General features: G+C 38.0%; 1 protein-coding gene across 20 annotated transcripts in view; it reads left to right on the forward strand.

Moving 5' to 3' along the window:
• Positions 1-22,473, forward strand: part of ESRRG (estrogen related receptor gamma) — a 393,435-nt gene that overhangs the window by 199,759 nt on the left and 171,203 nt on the right. The window contains exon 1 of one of the 20 annotated variants that reach the window (XM_030235291.2): positions 1,883-2,015. The exons of the other annotated variants lie outside the window; for them this stretch is intronic. The gene's annotated coding sequence lies outside the window, so the exon portion shown is untranslated. Of the gene's footprint in view, positions 1-1,882; positions 2,016-22,473 lie in introns of those variants that run through there. 20 annotated transcript variants of the gene reach the window in all.

Raw genomic sequence — 22,473 nt, forward strand, 5'->3', positions numbered from 1 at the left:
GCAGGAAAGAAAAAGGCCCAAATTAAGTAAAAGCAGATTAATGAATTATTCAAGGTATACTTTATTGGGATTTTAATTTTTAAATTACACTGGCCAAAAATGCAATGGGAATAACAAGTTGACATGTCTTATTTTTAATCTAGGGCCAAACCTGTATCTTACAAATCTTATTTAAAAGGAGTATATCCACTAAAATATTGATGACATAATTTCCTTTAAATTTCTGAGTCATGTGAAAAGCAAAGGGCCTTCATGGAAGTGGCTACCCTTAAGAAATGCCTACACATTGAAATCAGTGGATGTAGCCCAGCTACCTGTGTTGGCCATTTAAAGTAAATTGAGCAACATTTCCTTTATTAACATAACCTGGATGCCAAGTCATATATGAATTCCACACTAAGTACTGAAAAGGGTGAGGGTTAAAACCAGCAGGAGTTTCCCATTGATTTTCCACAAGCTTTTGCCCAGTGTCTTATTGCATTTTAGATCATCAGCTTTGGAGTTTTGGAATTTACCTTTCCATCATGTGCAAAACTTGATTCAAGCATAGATAAAATCAAAAAGGGTCGTTGGCCTCTTCAGCTGTCCAGACAAGCTTCACCCACAAACTTGGCTGTTTCTAGAGGAATTGCACAATGATGACAATTTGTTCAAATGGCAAGCAGGAAAATCAACACAGCGTGCGTGGTCAATAATTTCTAACTTCTGAGAGCAGATCAAAGAGGAAGGCAGCAGGGAGGAGGAGTAGTCTTATATAAAAGTGTATAAAAGTGTAAAGAAAAAAGTCTCAGTAACTGAGATAGTGCTACGAGGAGATAACGGAATTCAAAAAGATTTATTTAAAAAAGCAAACAAAGTAGTTAACTGGAGAATTTAACTCCTGGAACATAACATAAACTGAGCACACTAAATGGAGCAGTAATCTGAAGCAATATTTTTTTGGACATGTTGCTCCCATGTTTGACCTGAAGGCCCCCTTTTACACCATAAAAGGGTGTGAAAAGCACAGGCAGATTTGAAATCTTTACCGCCAAACACTAGTGATAGGAGGAATATGCACTGAAGCCAGGCTTCCCAGCAGAGCACATCACAGATCCCTGTGGTCCTCAGGGCCAGGAAAAAATGGCAAAAACCCAGGAGTGTGAAGGTGTCCTCACTGGTGGCTACTGGGCATGTGTCCTGATGAGTGTTGTGGAGGAAGGGCAGTATAAAGGGTCTTAGAGCCCCTGTTCTGCTTGTGGTGTGGTGTGCATGGCTGAGCAGTGCAGGTTTCTTTAGAAGTAGTAGGGTTTAGTATTTTTCTCACCTAGTTATTTAAATTAAAAAACCCCTACAGCAACAAAGGAAAAAGGGATATTGCAAATAAGCAGAGCATCTCATGTGAACTAGTGATGTGTCCAGAGCACACAGCCACATTTAGCATCTTTGAAATCAGTCAGGAGCATTCAAGAACCTGAAAATTAGTGAGAAAGTGTCCCTAAGAGTTTAAGGCAGGTGTTGAGGTGGGTTGGCAAAGGAGGCAGTGGTTTGGCTGAAGACACTCTGTCAGGAGTGGAACAGGCAGAGCACTGAAGGCTGTTTGAGCAATGATATACACAAGCACAGGAAAGCACAACTTACAGCAAGGACCCTGCAATCAAAGAATTTTGGAGGAATTTTGTTACACTGAAATAAATAACAAAGGTCAGGAATCAAAGCAAGAGAACAGTATAGGGAAAATAATTTTGTCTATGTGTTAATGTTGGTTTTATAAGCCCCCCCCCCCCAAGACTAATCATAAAATTATATTAAGAGTGTGTCTTGAGATGTATGGTTTTTCTATTATCAGCCCAAATTGGAGGGGACTATTTTGTATTGAAGTAGCTTGACTTTTCTACTTGCAGAAAATTTTCCTTTTGCTCCCTCCGCGACCTCTTTCTTCTATTATTTATTTTTTTTCCTAAACATCAGCAGTTGTCTGAAGTGACTGTACTCCAGGATCCAACAGTTGGATAAAAAGAACAAAATACAGAAAGGTAAGTTCTTAAAATCACTCTGGGCTTTCTTTAATGGTAATCATTAGCCCTGTTCTGAACTCTATTGACAAAATGCTGGAGTAATCTTGAAAGCTGAGCAAGTGCTCTCTTAAAGGAAGAACTGGTTAATTAGAAGATCTAATGCAAGTGACCTAATTCTGCAGCTCAGCACTAACTTTTCCAGCACACAATAACCTGAAGATTGGAAATGATACCTATTGATTCCTTTAAGTCAACAAGTTGAAATCTTGAGTGGAAAGTTAATTTCTCCTTGGCTATTTAAAATCATCATCTTTACAGGCCATTACTAGGTATTTTTTGCCTGCAATTTGATCAGCAGCTTGGAACTCATGTATTAATATGTACAGGGAGGCACAGACACACAGAGAAGAAATTTAATGGTCAAAGAATGAGGGCACCATGCCGTTGTTCATGAGAGGCAGAGCTCAGTGTTACTAAGTCATCTAGCAGCAAGTGCAAATGGTCCTTTTTTTAAAAAAAAATTGAAATTTACGTTTAATCACTTAAACAGCTTTTGTTAAGGGTTGAAAGTTATTGCTAGGGGTATGTGAATGGTTTCACCATAAATCAGAGCATAGAAAATGTCACTGCATTTTGGAATCCAAGTATAGGTTCTCTTTAAAGGCAACAGTGTTTTCTGTCCCCTCCCCTCAGCTTTATGTAGCTAAAGTGTGAAAAATAATTTTGCTGTATTCATATGAATATTTTAGCCATATCTCAAGAGGATCCTATAAATTGTTCCTCACTAGGCTTGGTAAGATTTATGCATAACCTACCAGCATTGTTCTAGTTTCCTTTTTCTGTAGATGAGATGCTGGTAAAGTGTGGTTCCTTACAACCTCTTGCTGTAGAATTCCACCTGAATTTCAGGGACAGTTGCAACTGTGTCTCTTTAGAAAGGTGTGCTTCAAAGAGGGATTTTCACATCCCACTTGAGGTGTTCAGTTAGGGCATGTGAATATCCTTCTACAGGACCTCTCCTCCATCCACTGACTGTTTGGATGCCTGCAGGATCTCTGAAACAGAGCTAATCCAGACACCTGTGCTGTAGCTCCAGAGGGCTTCCCTATCCATGATGTGCTATGGGGTGCAGAGCTCGTACACATCCCACCCATGCTGGAGAACTCGTGCCCTTAACTTCACTGGGTTTCCTGAAAGAGGCTTTGAGGCACCAGGCCAAAGCAACTTCTTAGTTTCTTGCAATAATTAAGATTGAAGATTTTGGATCTTTTCAAGAAAGATGTTGGGAATTTGGCTGTAGACTAGACTTGTTCTTCTTTTAGGCTGACTTAACAGTTCCATAGTGCAAAGACTGAGCTAAGAAGATCATGATGGCCAAGGAATAAACTGGTTGTCCTAAAAAACTCAATTATTTTTTCTTTCTTTTTTTTTTCTTTTCCCCTTTTTTAAAAATTTTAATTAGAGTCTTTGATGCTGTTAAATAAATTAAGTGAGCCTGTTTGAAAGAGATAATTTGTGGGGATCATATATATGAAAGAGAAGAGTTAGCTGAGAAAAGAAGCATTGAAAATGTCCTCAAAATAATTGGCAAAAACTATTTGAGACAGGTTTTTAGTCATAAGGAATTACAGTTATATGAACACAATGTAACTAATGCTCAGTATTGCTATTTCATTGCTACTTCCCAAGTCAGACATGAATATAACATCGTTTGAATATTATCTGTGGCATATGGTGGTGGTGCAGTGTGGGTTCAGGTTGTTCTATCAACTTGATCCCTGGATTGCTGGCTGTATTTTATCCTTGTTCTGTAATGCATGAATTTACAGCCTAGCCTTTTGACTGGAACTAGAATAAGCTGGGGAAGAGTGCACTGACTTGTGATGAAAGATGGGATGAAGCTCATATACATGGATGTTCCTTCACTGGGAGGGATTCAGTCTACTTTTATTTTCAAGAATTTCCAGTCTGCTGAGTTATAGTAATGAAAGGAATTGAAGTAAAAATCCAGTATGCTGATTTGAGTAGAGTGTAGTCACTTGCACAATATGGCAACATTTACCTCTAATCAGTTGTAATTCAGCTCCAGTTTGTAATAACTGAATATTATTTCGGTTGATGGAGTTTTAGGTGGAGGGTTCATTTCTGTATAGATAATTCTTCCTTGTGTAATAAATTTTTCCCATCTAGTTGGTAGTTTCACAAGAGAAACTGGCAGGAGTATTCCTACACTTTCTCACTTTTGTAAGGCTTTATTTCCTTCCAGGCATGAGTTAAGCCATGTTGATAACCTAAGGAAGCTGTTGCATGTCTAGTTTTTTGTTTTGTTTGGTTTTTTGGTTTTTTGTTTTGTTTTGTTTTGTTTTAATCTGTAAGAATGAGCCCTAGAAAAATTGGCAGATGTAAAATTATTTAGTCAAATCTAGATCAGAGACTGTAGGAAACTTCTAAACAATAATACATGAAATAATAATAATAATACATAAATTTCATTGAAGATGAATGCATAGTAATAACAACTGGGATGGAAAAGTTTAGCTACTTGTCTGCCTAAAAATTTTACTGTTTGCCTAACTGTGCTATAAAATAACTGGATGAACTCGGGAAAGAAACCCAGCCCTCAATACCAGTGGTTACTTGATGACATCTGCTTACTGCACAGCTTCAATCAAAAGACAGGTTTAGGTACATGAGGAGAGAATAAAGAATAATATGGGAAATACAGTAATGCCATTATGTAAATGATGCTGGTTCATCAAGTGGATGACACCATCTCAAACAGGGTATTACAGATTTACCAGGAGCTCAGAGTGAGGCAAGAAGAATGATCAGGCACATGGGAAGACTGTCATATGAGGAGAGATTGAAAAGACTGGAATTGCTACCTTCGAGAAGAGATGAATAAAAAAGAACCTGATAAGACTCTAAAATTCATTATTTTGCATAGAGAAGGCAGTTTGGGAAGAGTTTTTCTCTCTTTCTCTCGATACAAGAACAGGGAGCATTACAGAAAGATGGCTGATGAGTTTTTCTCTCTTTCTCTCGATACAAGAACAGGGAGCATTACAGAAAGATGGCTGATAAATAATAATTTTTCACCTGATGTGCAATTAGGTAATGGACTTCTTTGCTCTGGGAAGTTGCTAAGGGGTTTAATGAGTTTTAGGAAAAGGTCTGGTGATTTATATGAATGAGAATATTCTGTGTTGTTATGATCTATTGAAAAAAAGACTACTTAAAGAGATCTGAAATTATCTGCTTTAAATTTGCACTATTAATTGCTAGGAGACATTGCAAGGACGCTTTCCTGGGGATGGGTTATTCCAGATCTGCCTAGTGCAGAGGGTTTTTTCTCATTTTCTGCTGACTCATCCCATTCTGTTTATAGTTCTAGATGAAACTAGATTTGAGCCCTTGTGGCAATTTCTGTATTCCTGGTTGTTTCATTGTCAGGCTATTTCATTGACTGTTGATGCCAGCTCAAATTTACAGCCATATTATGTTGTGCATGCTACTTGTGGCATGAACTGTCCTTTCGTTTGGAACTTTTTCAGCATTTACAAGACAGTAGGTCATGGTCTATGAGCACAGTGGTAATACAAACAACGAATAGTAATTGTCCATGTGATCATTTAGAAGACATTCCCCAACTACAGGAATAAATTACTACTGGTAGTAGCAGTTATGCATCTTCTCTGGAATTGTTTATTATTGCAGTTGTCACACTTTCATCTCTATGCAGGAAAGAGCTTGTGGCAGGAGAGAAAACATTTCCCCTTGAAAAACCAGTGTCCAAGTCCACTTTGAGGTCTTCACTCAAATAATATTTGTTACTTCTGCCTAATCCCAAACTAGCAGAACTTCACACCACAAGACCCGCTTTACAAATCTCGACTCAGCATCTGAGTTGGTCAAGAAAAATGCAGTATCCTTGGCCTTTAGAGACTTTTGGGGCCATATCCTTCCTGTGATACTTGTGTAGCAGTTAACCACACTCCTACAGAGTGCCCTAGAGAGAATACACTCCATGCCACAGTTGTCCATTCACTGTTCCTCCAGTGATTGCTTGATTGTTGAAAAGACTGCATGCACACACACCTCTGTGCACATGTAACTTCGTGTGTATATACCCACAGATATATGTACCTGAATATATAATTAAGTGCATACACATTCTTGAAACTTTTCAAAGGAGATGACCACCTCCTGCTGTTGGAAATTGTTCTAGGGAGCTCAGCGCCGCCGTGTGCGGTCCCAAAAGGAAGTGCTGAAAAACTTGGCAATCCCACGAGGTTAATAAAGTTCACTGTTGCTTAAATTAGATCAGTGTAATTCACTGCATCTCTAGCGGAAATTAAATTTGTGCTTAAAACTAAAGAGCAAGCTAGCCAGGTTCAGGATCACATTTGGGATGCAAAATACATTAGGCCTGTTGCAAGTTGGTTATTGCTTCCAGTGCCTTGAACTCTTCAGATGAAAGTACTCTCTGGTACAAGAAGTTACTTGTGGTATTATGCATACCATTTGTGATCTGAACTCCTCCTATTTTTATTACTTTATTTTTATTATTTCCTCTCAATTCTTCCAAGAAAAAAGGAGGAGAAATCTGGAGAAATTTGTTCAGTCTGTTCAGTCCTTATGGCAGACTAATGAGATACTAACCATCAAGCCACCTCCTTTGTGCAGATATTTATCTGCATTGACAAGCCAGTTTGCTGCACTGCTTTGATTCTCATGAGTACACAAGAGAGAATCAAATGGGGTTGTTAACACAGCCTGTAAGAAGCCATCAAACTTTCCATGCCTCTGACACAAACCTGTGTTTTTGTTGTTTACTGCAAACAGTGTATGAGGTTTCTGCTGCATTCAGAAATGGACGTGCAACATGACTGAAGGATTTTTGGTTTTCCCCCCTCCCTTGGAAATGGCTACGTGGAGCTTTCCATAGATACTTAGCATGGAAGAGCAGCTGTGGTTTCCCATGAGATGTCATTATTAAAAAAATAAAAACATTATATGTTCTAAGTATAGGCAGATTTTTTTGTTAGGGTGCCAGTCCCTGGTAGATTGCACTAGGAAGCTGGAGATGAAGCTACTGTATGCAGACAAATCCATATTGCTGCTGTCTGCATGCTCACTGTGAAACTTCTCTACAGCTATACAGTTTGAAAGCAGAATCTCATGAAAGTAAAATCAGCATAAAAGTCAGGTTTAGACTTCTATATTCATATTTATGAATTTGAAAAACCTCCGCCATGATCTTATCTGGAGCTGTGGTAGCAGTTGACAACAAATGTGCCCTTGAGAAAACTGTGTATGGTAATGCAATGGAATTGTGGATGTTCCCTCCTAGTACTAGTTGCTTGCATTGATGTTATTAATAACAACAGTGATAATTATTTTTAGAAGCTTGGGTGCCACAGAAGATTTCTGCTGGCCTGCTACTATTGCTCAGCCAACTGGCTTTGTGTTTGTAATAACTCCCATGTGATGGGTTTACCTTTATACTCTGTTAACAATGCAGGGTGACTCTGTTCTCCCACACTGTTGAGTTTATGGGCTGATGAAAATTCAGCGGAATTAAATTTGTTCTTCTGAAGTACTCAGCTTATTTCACTACTGCTGTACAAGCCACATTAGTTCTCATTCATTTCTCAAACATAGAATCCCCAGTTTTCCCTATTAAGTTTTTCTTTAGACTCATGAGCATTCTAAATAAAATTCAGTCTTTTTTAACAAACTAGAAGTAAAATTTCCCCTTGTCCCTTTTCATTATCATGATAAAAAAGTTCAGTTTTTTTGCAATTACAAATACTCTGTTCAGGCTTTTGAGGTGGTCGGGTAGAGATGCCTTGGAGCATACTGTGATGTTTGACAAGATTAAGTAAAAGAATTAGGGGTTTTTTTTATTTTCTCAGATAGCAATCTCTACTGTTACCTGAAAAATGTCTTAATAGAAAACTTGACACAGAAGACTAACTGAGGACTAACAGGCTGAATATGTCACAAAGAAGATACTAAGTGTAAATATAGCAGTAGAAAAATAAGAAAATATGATAAATCTAATTTTGATTCAACTTACATGTATAAAATTTTAATACAATTTAGAAGATGCAGCGTTCAGGTTTATGAAGTGAATTCTCCTGTCTTTGGACAGAAACCCATTAAATTCAGGGCCTGAAGACTGGGCAGTTTAGAATATGCCAAGACTAAGCAGAGAGAGTTTCAGTGGTATTACAGAGACAAGGTAGCAGTCAGGAAGGAGGAACATTTGTATAATACTTATAACAGTATTTCTTAGACCAATAACTGGGACTCCTAGTGAATAGATTATGGAACCTTCTTTCCTATGGGAATTTCATCCACTGAAGGTGTTAAACTGATTAAGTAAACTGCCCAGAGTGCCAATTAAAAGGGTAGACTTAAATTTTCCATATTTGCAGTACTTGGAAATCAAAGCCAGCCTGATCTTTGTGGCAACCCCTTTTACACAGTCCAAGTGTCTACGTTGTTTAAAGGGCTGGTATCTCATCTGTTGTTTAAATAGCCTTTTGATAAGTAAAAATATAATAGTGTTGATGATTGCCTTCAGATTTGCCTATCAGGATAGGCAGTAGTCCTGAGTGTTTCTTTTTGCTTTGTAGCCATATTATTAATAAAGGAAGCACACAGCCCTTTGAACTTCCAACGGGCACAAATGCCCGTGTCTCTGTAAGCCTCAGGTCACATGTTCACGTCTGTGTGTGGCGTTTTGGGCTGGGTCTGTGTTTCTTTTTCAATGGAAATGGCTGCTGAATGGAACATTTGACCAAGGGTCCTCAAATTACACTTCTGTAATTCAGATGTAATTAAAGTTACTTGTCAGACAGAGAGGAAGTTGTGCAAGTAGAGGGGAAAAAAGGACAAAGAGGAATGAAATGAGCAAAGTGGGGGAAAGAATTAATATATGGATAAGATAATAAGAAAAGTAACTAAGAGGAGGAAGAGCTGCAACTGAGAAAATAAAGATGAGAGAAACTGGGAGGTGATTATTTGCAGAGATTATTTTATTTGAAGAGTTACTAATCCCAGTGCTCTGAGATGTTACTTGTTTGGCAGCATAGTGACATTTTTGTTAAGAAGGAAGAGCGTGGCATAAGTTTTCCAGGATGGATGCAAGGATTTGTTTTGTTATCCGAATACAAATAAATCTGAAGCTTATGAGGTTCATGAGGAATATTTTATGTTGCTTCTGCTGGGAATTGCCCTTTGGTTCCTTGTTGTAGTTCCCACCTGAACAAGGTCTTCATGGATGTCTTTGCATTGCTGAGAGGGGAACAACAGCATCACCCTGTTGTTGCCTGCTCAGGTTTTGCTACCAGCTTCAGCAGCAGGTCTTTAATGTCTGCTGGGGAAGATGGATCAGCCTGTGGTGGGAAAGGGAGCTGACAAGTGTGTGGGGTTACTCTGCGTGACAGCATTTGACATCTCAAAAACAAGAGAATAGACCTTGTTTCAGATTGAGCTCTAAACAAACTCTGACTTTGGGATCAGGCCTGCAGGATCTGCAGAGAGTAGTTGGTTTAGTTTACTCTTACCAGAACATATTTTTTCTTAACCTGCATTGGCCCTTGAAAGTGGAAGGTCTGCACTTGATAAATATGACTTTATTTTCACTTGCTCTTTCAATAATTGGGCTTTAAAACTGGGTACAATTTCTTGATTATGAAGTAGAAAATATTAACCTAATACACTGGTGCATTAGGAGGTGCATGCACCTCCAAACAGTGACCTTTGCTTTTTTTAGAATCTGTAATGTATGGGGCACACCTGTATCATGGTGAGCATGAAGTGCCACTGCAACAGGACTCACTCCACTGGTCTTGTTCTCCTATGGGGCAATACAGGACACGCACTGCAACATATTGCTGTGAACATATGGCTTGTGATGTTATATGACTCTTACAATCAGGAAATACTTAGCATTGTGGAACATTTAGTATTTGTCTTTGAATTGCTCTAGACCTGATTACTTCTGATGCTCAGAAATAAATCTAATGAAGAGTAAGAGGGAAAATGCTGGGATCGGTGTTGGTGGCTGTTACTAAGAGTAAATGAAAGTACAAGCATTCATTCAAATGTTTCTTATAAACCAAAGATATTTTATCAGCCACTTACTTGTGAGCATGCTTCTTTCTCTTTGATAAAAGTACTTTTTTAAAAAGGGATCCATTGATTGTCCAGTAAAATATATATTAGAGATTAGGTTTTGTAACTCCACAGTTACAAACATCTTTGCCCAAAATTTTGCTGCAGAGAGCTGTTAGCATTTATTTTTATTTCTTAACAGTGCTTTAACAATTGTTCTTCAGAAGAATGTTATTTGGGATTCAAGTTTATTTTTGAACACAAGAGGAGACGTATACCTGCCAGCATTTCTCCTCTTTGAAGGGAGATGTGTAGGAAAGACATAAAGATACCACTTCCACCTTGCACTGGAGAGCTTTCTGGAAAGGTGACAGATTGGAAACACTGTAGCTAATTTTTCTCCAGAAAAAGGGCTTGTATGTGATGTTGTTTTTTTCCTCCCCCCCCCTTTATTTTTTCTTTTTATTTTCTTTGTGGCCTCTTCCAACCCTCAGCCCTCCCAACACGAGATGGCTCTGTGGGATAATAAGCCTGGCCAGTTTGGGATCTGAGCACAGTCTTACTCGCTCTCATGTTGTTTGGCACTTGAACAGGAGTGACAGGCTTTGGATCCTTTATCAAATAACTCAGTGTATCTATTTTTGTAAGCCGTGTCATTGGCTGAAAAATGCAGGTCCCTCTACAATTATGGGGCATGACCAGGAGCAACAGAGGCAGCCGGGCTTCTCTTGGACTCCTACCAGTTAATCGAAATTCTACTCCAGCCAGTTGAGATGGGAAGTGATACGAAGATGTGGAAAAACCTGAGTTGAATTGATTTTCCGTCTCCCTCTTTCCCCCACTTTTTTTTTTTTATTATTTAAATGAGAAAAGAAAAAGACAATTATTTGTGTTTATTAAGAGAGCTTAATGCAAGTCCTGAGGGACAGACCACAAGAGTGGGGGCTTACATGTATTGCTGGTTTTGGTTTCTTTTGCATTTTTGAAATTAAGAGAGAGAAAATATTTGCATATTTTCATCATGTTGACAAGTATCTGTAGCTTAGTGTGCCAAATATAACCAGGGAATATCTATATAAACTATATAAGCATTAGTATTGTGCCGTTATAGAGGATGTTTTTGGTATATCTGCCCACCAGTGTTTGCCTTACATGACTTTTCCTTACCTCTAAGAGTTATGATAGGTAAGCATCAGTTCTACTTAGTTTTAATTCTTTCTTGGTGAACAAATACTCAGGATTTCTTGCTGTTTAAGCTTTTGTCCATGGGGTTTAGGGCATCATTGGTAACAGTAGGGCCAAAAAATTGGTAACAGTAGGGCCAAAAAATTGCTTCAGGCTTACCTTACCTTTTTAGCCATTGCCTCCATCATGTGAGCACTTGCCATAGGAGATGTCTGCCCTCGTACTCAGCCCAGTCACTTGGATTACCTTTTGGTCAAAAGAAACTTTTTTCTTTTTACTTTGCAAGAACACATATATGCATTTGTTTCAAATTCAGGACTTTGTAATTCATGATGGTCTGGATAGATTTAAAAGAAGTGAGAAGAGAGTTAAAGTCTATTGTATACAAATGCATTAGAGATATTACCTCTTTATTTTCATAAATACCCTTGTAAACGTGTTGTAATTTGCCAAAATATGCAAGCTGCCAAAATATGCCCACCCTTGTGTATCAGATAAGGGTGTGGTAGCACTAGAAAGCATATGGGATAAATTTTGGTTTTTTCATGGAGGAATATGATAAGAGGCATTTGGCAGAAACTATTGTGAAATTTTCTCTAGCGCTAGGATTGTTTATTAGTTCTTTTTGTGTTGTTGGGTTCTATTGGCTGCTGCTACTATAAATTTGAATCCATGAAGTGATGTGAACCTTTGCTTCTACAAACAGTAATGAAAGTTTAAGGTGATTCATACTCCTTTGACTTGAGCCTTTGTATAAAAACCCACAATTGTTATAAACACATGTGCCATTATAGGCTTAATCCAGAATGAATGATTTTCCAGCACAATTAGGTAAATCTCCAAGTTATCAGTTCACCTGGCTGATTAAGCTCATTGAAATACCCTTGTGCACTAACTTGGAAATAGTTTGACTTTGCTAATATTGAAAAATAAGCATGAAATGGTATAAGCAATAAATAAATATGCCTTAGGCTTTGGCCACAATTTAAGGAGGAAAAAATCTTTGGGAAAAGGCTGGAAGCATGATATTAACTGGGTTTGGTTTGATATTTGGACAAAGAAATCGCTGCTCTGAGCTGAGCAGAGAGATAAGCGCCCTGACTTGCAATAGATTAAGAGCCCTGCATTGGTTAGAACAAACCACGTTTGAGACTCTCCCCAAGTGCCGCCACGTTTAGATTTAAGATTAACTGCAGCAGAATGGTGGAGCGGCTGTTTGTTTTATGAAACAATCACTAATGACATTAAACAGACGGTGCCCCTTCCAACACGATTGTTCATTTGCGATAAACTAAGAGAAGCCCACAAGAGATTGGAAAAGAAAACTCTTAAGTGCTTCATTTTCAGGCTCTTACAATGTCCTATTGGAGGTGACAATTAGTGAAAGAGAAGAAGAATCTAGCTCCAAACACATTAGAAATGTTCCTTTTTTTTTTTTTTTTTTTTTTTTGGAGGGGAGGGGATTGACGAGAACAAAATAAATAATTTGTAAATATTTGCTTTTCTCTATCTTTATACCAAGGAACTGCATGGTAATAATATAATGACAAGGTTTTCTATGTGGATTTTTTCTAGTTCTCCCCTCCCCTTGCTTCTGTCAGTGTGAAGCCCACACTAAGCATTAACAGTATTAAAAAGAGCGTTATCTATTAGTTCAATTAGACATCAGACATTTATTTTCCAATGTATTTGAAGACTGATTTGATTTGGGTCCAATCATTTAAAAATAAGAGAGCAGAGCTGTGTACAGAGCTGTGTACAGATATCTGTAGCTCTGAAGTCTTAATTGCAAATTCAGATAAGGATTAGAAGGGGCTGTATCTCTGTAGACCAAAGGTATTTGCTAATACCTGAGATATAAAAGTGGTTAAATTCAATATTTACTAATTTAGGATTTCTACTTTGGATTTTGATTAAGCTTTTTGGTTGAAAACCCCATGTTATTAAGCTGTGATGAGGGGAAAAAGCAACTCTTTCATAAGCCTCGCTTTAACACTTTATTTCACATAATTTATTTTGGACCTTCTAAAAGCTGCTGCAGTACTTCATTCAGGGGAAGGAAAAAAAAACAACACAGCAAAACAAACAAAAACATTGTCCAAGGCTTGTTGTAGCATTAAGCTTTTGTTTTGTACACAAAGAAATATATTAATAAAAAGTGGTTTTAAATGCTTATTACCGAGATGGTTTGTTTTGAAACACAGGCTTTTTCACAGCAGTTTTTACACTTCATTGTGTACTATGAAAGACATGCTAAGTAGAGGTTGTCAGGTTCCCATCTGAAGCAGACTACTGCTGGGGAATGGAGCCATTTATGATGCCACTCAAGCAGGACTAATCTAGAGTAGATCTCTTATAAATAACCAGCCAACAAAAATACCAAATCATTCTCTCTTTCTGATTGAATCGGGCAGAATTGCTGCTTTAAAGAGCAGGAGATGCTCCTTATGAAGACATTGCAAGAATTGGTGAATCCCCTGAATGTAGTTGCCCAGCAAATCTCAGCCTTCTGGAGGAATCAAGGCGTCATGTAGACAAGGTTTTTTAGACTTATGCTTTGTTTTTCTGACTGTCATTTGAAAGACAGGTGCTCTCTGGTTATGTGTTTGCATTACTGACTCTGTTGTACATCTCTTGTTGTAAAACTTCACACTGTATGTATGTATGTTCCAGCCTGCTGTAAGTGGTCTCCCTGTGCAGTGTAAATGCAGATTTATGAACCCTGCCTTCTCCAGCCAGGGTTCCTGAGATCCCTTCCTCCTAGCAAGGGATGGGCTAAAACTGCCTTTTGTGTTTCAGATGTGTTTTGGCAACATGGTGCTCAGCCTTCCAGTCCTTATTTACATGGCTAGTCCTTCTTATGAATAATTGAACTTCTGTACATTGCTTATGGAAAGCAAAAAAGACAAACCATTTCAAAGTCATGTCCTCCCATTAGGAAAGAGGATGCTGCCTAAAAGGAAGGATATTTGTAAATTTTAGAGGCTATTTGTGTTTATGCTTAGGCATCAGCAGTACATAAATAATTTTAAAATAATAATTCTGCATTATTGACGTGAAGGACTGGGAGGGTAAGTAGGAGAATACTTCTGGCTCCAAGGATATGCTCAGCAATTTGCTGATTAACTTGCCTCTTGTTTTGAAAACTACCTATTGCTTTAGGGACTCATAAAATCTGGAAGGCACTGTTTCAGTGCCACAAGTCTCCCTGGTACAGAGTACAGCCAGCACTGGTGCTGGTGTCACTCACAGTGCACCTTTGCCATGCCAGCATCTATACTCTTGGCTCTTTTGTGGAGAAAAAATTCTTGTTAAGATGTAATCTCTGAATGAATAACCACCCTTCATGCTGTTAAGGTGTAAGTGAGGTTCAGTGTTGACCTGGTTTTAAGACTAGAGCAGTTTTATCGAGTTTGCTTTCTTTTCATCATCTTGCATTTAGTTTCTTGCAAATTTCAGATTGACTATTAACATAGTTCATTTTATTTAAAAAACCCTCAAAAACAACCAAGAAAGAGATCAAATAATTAGTTATAGAAAAACTTGTAGGGTGATTGCTAATAAAATGCAAGAAATAGCATCTGTAGAATTTTCTACAATAATATTTATAGGTAAACTTTTGTTCTGGCTTTGTACTAGATTAAGTATATGAATTCGTTCCACAAAGATGACTTAAAGGTCTTGTTAAATCATTATGTGGGTGATACATTCATGTTTTCTAGGACTTTGGATGTTTTCTGGAAGTTGCTAGTGTCTAAATAGTTGTGCATATAAGTGCAGTTCAGATATTTCCTAATGCATCTTCAAGCCATGTTGGTTAAGTGTACCTGGCAGGTCAAAAATAAAGGGAAAATAATTAAAATTAACTTTCTGTAATTGTTGTTTGATAAAGTTATTTTCTTATTTAATCGGTCTCTAGATTAATTTTGTGCTGGCAAGAGTCCATTCTGACTCTGTTGAAGCAAATCCTTTCAAGTCCAAAGTTGGTGATGTAATTAGCAATACCATTTTGGCCAGAAGCATCCATTGAGTAAAACCTGTGGACTAAGAACCAGTAAATTCTCATACGTGTATTGAGGTGCACACACTCTTGTCTGATGTGTGGAACAACAGGAAAATAATGCTGGTACTGTTACTGAGAAGGCAGACAGGACAATCAGTGTTTTGATACAGTGGACAACACCTCAGAGAAAACATAGGGGTGGGATAAAGTAGCAGAGACAAGTTATACCATGTGTCCTTCAAAATATTTGAATCTATGGTTTTGGGATCTAGCAGATTTGTAATAAACTTTCCTTTAAAGAATACTTATGACTTAGGGGAAAGAGGTATGTAAAGCAGGATAGTTTCTGCCGTAGGTAAAGACTCTGAGCAATGACTGTGAGACAGCCAAGTGTGACATCCATGGTGATGGTAGGGGTAGTGCTCATTGCTGAGCTGCTGAAGGCTGGTCAAGGAAAATAAACAAGTGGTAGAAACTTGAATATATATGTCATTTTTTTTTTTGCTGAGTTTAACATTTGCATAAAACTTCTCTGGTAAAATGGCAATGAGTTGCTCAAAATGGTTCCTTAAAATAGAGCTCATCAAAGTTCTTGTCTTTATCCTACTTTTCAACTCCTTTTTCAGGTACTCTACATATTTATTATCTGTCTGTGTATTTTCATGACTTTTGGCCTACTGCAGTTTTGTTGTATACAAAATGTCTTAGGGTCCATAGCTCTGTCTCTTGTTTATATTTTTAGCATAGAAATAAGGAAGAATTAGTCTGTCTCCAACACCAGAATATGTTCTCTTTCATGTTGGGCAGCATCACAGATCCTCTTTGTGTCTGACTGTTACTTGTCTCTCAAGACAGTCAGTAAGATACAATTGAGTGTCATCAGTATGATAGCACTTAATATAATATGCTGAATTGGAATGATAATCCCTTATAGCAAGGCTTGTATTTTACCTGTTAGTTTCCAATATCTCTTATGACTGCCTGAAATAAATGGAGAAATATGCAAAGGCCAGTCTCTTCACTGGCACAAAAAAATAAAGATACAAAAGGCAGAATGCTTGTGTTAAGGTCGTATTTAAAAAGAAAAAAATGAAGAAAAAACAAACAAACCAAACAACACAAACCCCTTTGAAGTTAGGGAATAATCTTTTGACGTCAGAAAATTCCAAGGAGGATTGCTTGAATAGCGTGTAGGCTTTTGACCTTTACAGTATAGTCAAATAAAGAACATCTAGTACTTGCATTGACTATTCAGATCTGTGGCCAAAAAGTCTTTAAACATTCCAGATTGGAAGGTGGCAACTCATTATATTTCAGGCTGGCTTGGGACAGAAATTTGAGTTATTTTCCCTAATTGTGGATGTCTTGCCTTTGTGGTGAAAGTAACCTGAGTCCAGCTTTCAGATTTGAGCCTAGCTATTAACACAGTCTTAATGGTGTCTTATTTGACTTGGACAAGATGCTAATTTCTGAAGATCTCCTAGAGATCTTGGCAGCTTTGAAAAGCCAGTCCACCCCTTCTAAAATTTAGGAGTCAGAAATTAAGCCATGTAATTCACGAAGACTTTGTTGTCTGCAGTATGTACTTATTTCATTTTTCATTAAGTGCTGAAATTACTGCATCAGAATATTAGTGTTTCTTCATTTCTCCATATAAGTTATTCTGAACTAATCACAATGCATTTACCAATTTTTCACAATATTAGCAAAAATCTGTTAGCTGGTATTTAAGTCTCTCTTACCCAAGTTTCAATCTCCAAGGCTGAGAAATAAATCTGTTTCTTTGAATAGCAAGGAGAGACACTGGTAAGCAATTAAAAAAAATAGGCAGTGTTCATCTACTAGTATTACTAACAAAGTTGTTATCTTCTTGAGATTTATTCTGGGGGAAAATGCTGAATTAGTTTCTAAATGGGTGTTCTTAGTTCTTGTAGAGAAAAGGTAGTTTAAGGCACAGAACCATTTTAAGATACTTGCTCTGCATCTTTTATTGGAAGTACCACGTTCAGCAACTGCATCTTTCCAGAGCTAAGAAACTGCTTAAAATACTTCAGTGGTGTAAGATTGCCTGATAAGCCCTTCTAACTCAGAGCTTTCAGGTGGTGCCCCAGGATCTCCCAGTTACTGATGTCATGTCACTAGCCAATATTTCTGCGTTGGATTCCTGGGAACGCAGGTAACACATGTTAAGCATCCTTCAGCTTTCACATTTATCAGTGGAATTGCTTTACCTTGAACTGCTGTACACAGCTACAGGTAAACAGAGAAGAATGTGTTGAGAAGGTACACAGGAGGAGGATTTATACCAGGAAAAGTTGCATCTGCTTTGTTCAATGAACAAAAGAAAATAACGCTTTGAAAGCCTCCAAGTATTAGCCCGTTATCATCACATCCTACTTTCTGCAGGCAAAAAAAAAAAAAAAAAAATTAAAAAAATAGGAAGTTTAAAGGACAAAAAGAACTTTTCTGAGAGACAGAAATCCTCTCTCTACTATCTACGTATTTAGCATAGGCGATGTGGTTTGTGTGCTACAAGTACCACGGCTATTTTGTCTGTCTGGCGCGTGATGCGTTTGCCAGATTAGAAACATTAGTGCCCTCTATTGTTCATCAGAGAACTGCAAATATTTTTACAGATTATGATCCTTATTATCGTTCTGGTATCAAACAGATTTTAACAAAACCCACGCACAATATAAAGGCACACTTCCTTGATGCTAAGGCATACTTTCTTCAGCTAAACTGCTTCATCAAGAAGAGTGCATATGTTTTTTTCACTCTATCAACATTCTGCTACAACTTTCTCTGTTTTATGAAATGCAATAAAATAAATTATAACCGCCACTAGGGGAGAATGTCTTGAAATACCTATAGAAATAGATTTGCTGACAAATTCACTTCTTTCTGTGTGTGTTTTTTTAGTAGCAAAGATATTTTTAATCAAGCCATTCTCGAGTGTCTGAAGTGTTTTGAAATAAATATTGCCTATTTTTCCTTCAAAATTATGTTTTATTTCAAGAAATTGGACTTTTATTTTTTTAATAGGCTAGCAGAAACATGAGAGTGCAACTTTTCATAAGAACAATAAAAAAATAATATGGCCAAGCTGTGGTTTGTTTTCTTGTTTTTTTTTTTTTTTTACTACATTAAAGTGAACGGCAAGAATGACAACTTCATTCAAGCAGATCATTTGGAATTACATTAAACAGCTGCTATTAAACAGCTGACAACAAAGGAGACCATTTTGATCTCGACAGCAGAGAGATTCGAGCAGCATGCTCCCTCAGTGATGCTATGAAGAACACATTGTGCTCTTGTATACCAACACGCAGTGTACTCCCCACTGTGCTTGTTGCCAAACACCGTTTTTTCAAATCACTTTGTATTCAGTCAGGGATCCGGGAAGTCCAAATCCAGCCAGACAAATGCAGAACAGCTTAGTTGAAGCAGCTTTAACAGGTGCCATCAGCACAGACTTGTCGAACCAGAGAGACAAGGCAAACAGCTATGGAGTGGTGGTCAATAGGGTGTGGATTTGCCCCACTGCACATGATGGCACGGGGTACTAAATAGCTTTGTTGACACAGAGGCTGGTGTGTGGCACTTGGGTAGAGGGGAGGGAATGTGACAAGAAAAATACGTGGTCACTCCTTACAGACAGAGCCTGCTAGACTTTTATGCTCACATTAATTTGTTCTTCTCAGTCGTGCCAGACTCCGAGTGGACCAGAATAAAATGAGCGCACCTGTAAAGGGATAAATGCAGTGAACATAGGATTGATTTAAGAGGGTGCTTCCCATGCTTGAGATAGTTGACTGAAGGATGAGGAATAAAATAAGAGTGGAGATAATTGGATGGGTTCTTGTCTTATGCTGTCCTTGTCTTTCAGGGTACGAGAGGCATCCCTTCATTATATCATTGTAATCTGCCATTGCCCATAATATGCCACGTGTGTTGCCCACAGAGTTGTGTTACCCCCTTCCCAATGTGGAGCTGTCCTGCACTTTCAGTGCCTTTTCAGCCATAACCTTGACCCACTCCTGCTGACCTTCTTCTGGAGATGTGGATTTTTTCTCAGGTGATGTAACAGTGACAGGAAATAAGTTACAGTACTTAAAGCAATTGGTTATTTTACCATTTTCTTTAAGTAAGGACATTGTGTAGTGGTCTCTGAATACAAAGGGACATAGTTGATCAGTGAACTGAATATGTTTTACTGCCTTCTAGCAAAGTAGGGAAAATCCAGCAGATGAGTTGGCAAATGTTCAGATTTGAATTTCAGTTTGAAATTTAATATTTACAGTATTAAAGAAATATGAATCTTTAGCCCCCTGAGAAATTTTGCAATGCATTAAACTCAATTTTTATGTTAGGCCCTTAGTTTTAGTTTTATATCTGTATTTACATCAATAGCTCTTGTCACTTTCACAGAAATTATGTGAAAGATGATGTGAAAATTTGCCAGATGTGGCTCTGCTGGTCACAGAGCCATTTTGCAGGCTTGTTTTAAAGAACCCGCAAAGTATCAGTAAGGATGGAACTGATAAGCTTTTCATTAGAAGATGCTTAGCTGGGCCACAAACTGGACACTTTGTCTGTTTTATTGCAAGAAAAATCCTACTTTTGTTGTTGCTGTCATACTAATGAGAGGTAAATCCAGGAAGTGGCCTGGACAGAAGTGTTTGGAAATAAATGCTGACGAGGAGTGTTTGTCCTCTGTTCTTTGTCACACAGAATAGAAAGCAGTGAATTGTGCTCATGTTGGATGTGTGTGCTTACGCTGTAGAAGAAATAGAGTTTAAATTGGGCTGTAGTCAGGATGAACGGTGTGTCTTGAGTTAAAAAATCCTTGTATGGAAACTTTTGTACTGCACTTTATGCAAAATAATTCAAGCTACATCACATATGTTACCTCAATGGTTAATTCTTCACCTTTGTTTCATGATGTCTCTCAGCTGCATTTGTCTGAAGAACTGTCTTACCTGAAAACCATTGTCATAGGTATAATTTGTGATTTCTCATCAAATTAGCTCTCTCCTTGCTAAGTTAGATTCTTATGATGTTTGCATGTTTGTGGAATTGAGTGTCTTGGCTGGTAGCAGGTGAATCCATCCTCTTGGGCTCAGCCTCAGGGGCCAGGCTGTGCCTCTTCCCTGCTCAAGGCAGCAGAGGAGGTGGGTGGAGTTTTGCTCTCAGTCTTTGCAGAAAGCCAGCTAGGTATTTCTCATTTACCTCTGACTTCTATTCTGCTGGGCCCAAGATGTCTCTTTTCCTGAGTTGGATTACATTTAGTGCTAAACACAAGTCTGTATTGATGTGAAAAGAAAGCATTTACTGAAGTCAAGCATTATTATATGACATTATTAAGTCAAGTATTCACGTTTACAAGAGATCTGCACACATGTTATGTCTGGCCCCATAAAATGTCTTTTACATTTACTTTTAGCCAATAAGGAAAAAAATCTTGTAGAGATGACATAAAAAATCAAGTAATAAGCGAATAAAAATCTTTAAGAGATCAGGCTGAAAATGTCTAAAGCAGCCTTGTTTCTTCACATGCTTTTGTATTGGCTTAAAGTAATTTGTCTTTAACTGATACATATTCTTCTCAACATACAGCTCAGTGTTAAGGAGCTGACATTCAATGGCAAGCCACAAGAAGGCTGAAAAGGCAGCATCATGAATAGTGAACTTTCTCTTGGTTTCCTTGACACCTGCATAGTGCATACTGCCAGCTATGATAAATGGAGCAGAAATATAGACACTTACTAAAAAGATGGAGCAGAAATTAAAGGCTGGAGTGAGAGACATAGAAAGATGTATGCTTGATCTCACTTGGAGAGAGAAACAAATGGGTAGGGGAGCAAGTGAAGTTGAATGACATCTTGAAGACAGGAAAGGACTGAGGCTGAAGTGGCAGGAGGCCAGCAAGAAGAGCAGATGGGAGGTGGGACAAGTTTATTACCAAAGAGGCCATTGGATGGTAACAGTGCACATACTGCTAGAGAAACAGATGAGGTGAGCTGATCATTTTTCTGAATTCTATCTGAACGAGTTTCCTATTCAGTTTCCTCATTTCTTGAACTTGGTATACTTTTTGGGAAACTTCCCTGGCAGATGGAAGAAAACGGTGCCATGTGACGTTCAGAAAAGCAATCATCAGAAAGACAGCAGAGCAGGAGGGGGGAGTTGAGCTGTGTTCCAGAATATTTGAACTTGCGATCCAGAATATTTTTGTAAATGGGAAGTATTGTGTTTGTAATTCTAAACTATTGCCCCTGGAAGAGAAAAGTGACATTAGAGAAACATATTTTAATAAAGCTGAATTGGCCAGAACAGTTTTTCCCTTACTATAGGGATTAGAGAAAATGTTGTTTGGCTTGATAGTGGCCACTATTGTTTTACAAATCTTGTGTAAATTGACAGATGAGTGAGTCTGACCTGATGCTGGGAAAAAAACCCCAACAAACCAGCTGACCTTGTAAAAGCCCCAAAGAGCAGAAGAAATGATGTTTTGCCTGCAGGGCTCATTAATTAGTTGAATTTCTCATCTAATCCTTCTGGGTCAGCTGTGTTGCTTAGTCTACTCCAGAAGGGACAGGCTTGTAGAAACCGTCCTGACAGGTATCTTCAAGATGGAATACACATACGCATAAACTGTGTATGCATTCAGCAAGGTAAATGCTACAACTTCTGTCCTTGCATGTTAATGAAGGGGTAGAAGTAAGAGCTTTATTTTCATTTGGATAGTTACAGCAAGCCTTTTAGATTATCTTATTTGAGATTAAAATAAACCTTGGACCAATCTGTGGAAAAATGTTTCACTTGGTTTCTTCTCTTGTTTACTCAGCTGCCACCTCTTGCTCCCATCTGTACTAATTGTCGTTTTAATAAATTGACAAAAACAAGTAGTTCCAACAATGTAGTAGTGTGTGATAGCTCATAGTATCTCTGACACCACAGTCTAGAAAAGTGTTTTAAAATACTGACATATTAGTTGCAATTATTTAATTCTGTCCTATGTTTTATTTTGATCACAGCAAGTGTAAGGACTAAATTTTGCTTTGCACTGCACCCTATTCTTATGCCTTGTATGAAGTTTGCTCGTATGCCTGTGCAGTTGAAGGTAAAAGTGATCTGTCACCTTGACAGAGTTTGAGG

This window comes from Serinus canaria, chromosome 3, assembly GCF_022539315.1.
Source record: "Serinus canaria isolate serCan28SL12 chromosome 3, serCan2020, whole genome shotgun sequence".
NCBI lineage: Eukaryota > Metazoa > Chordata > Aves > Passeriformes > Fringillidae > Serinus > Serinus canaria.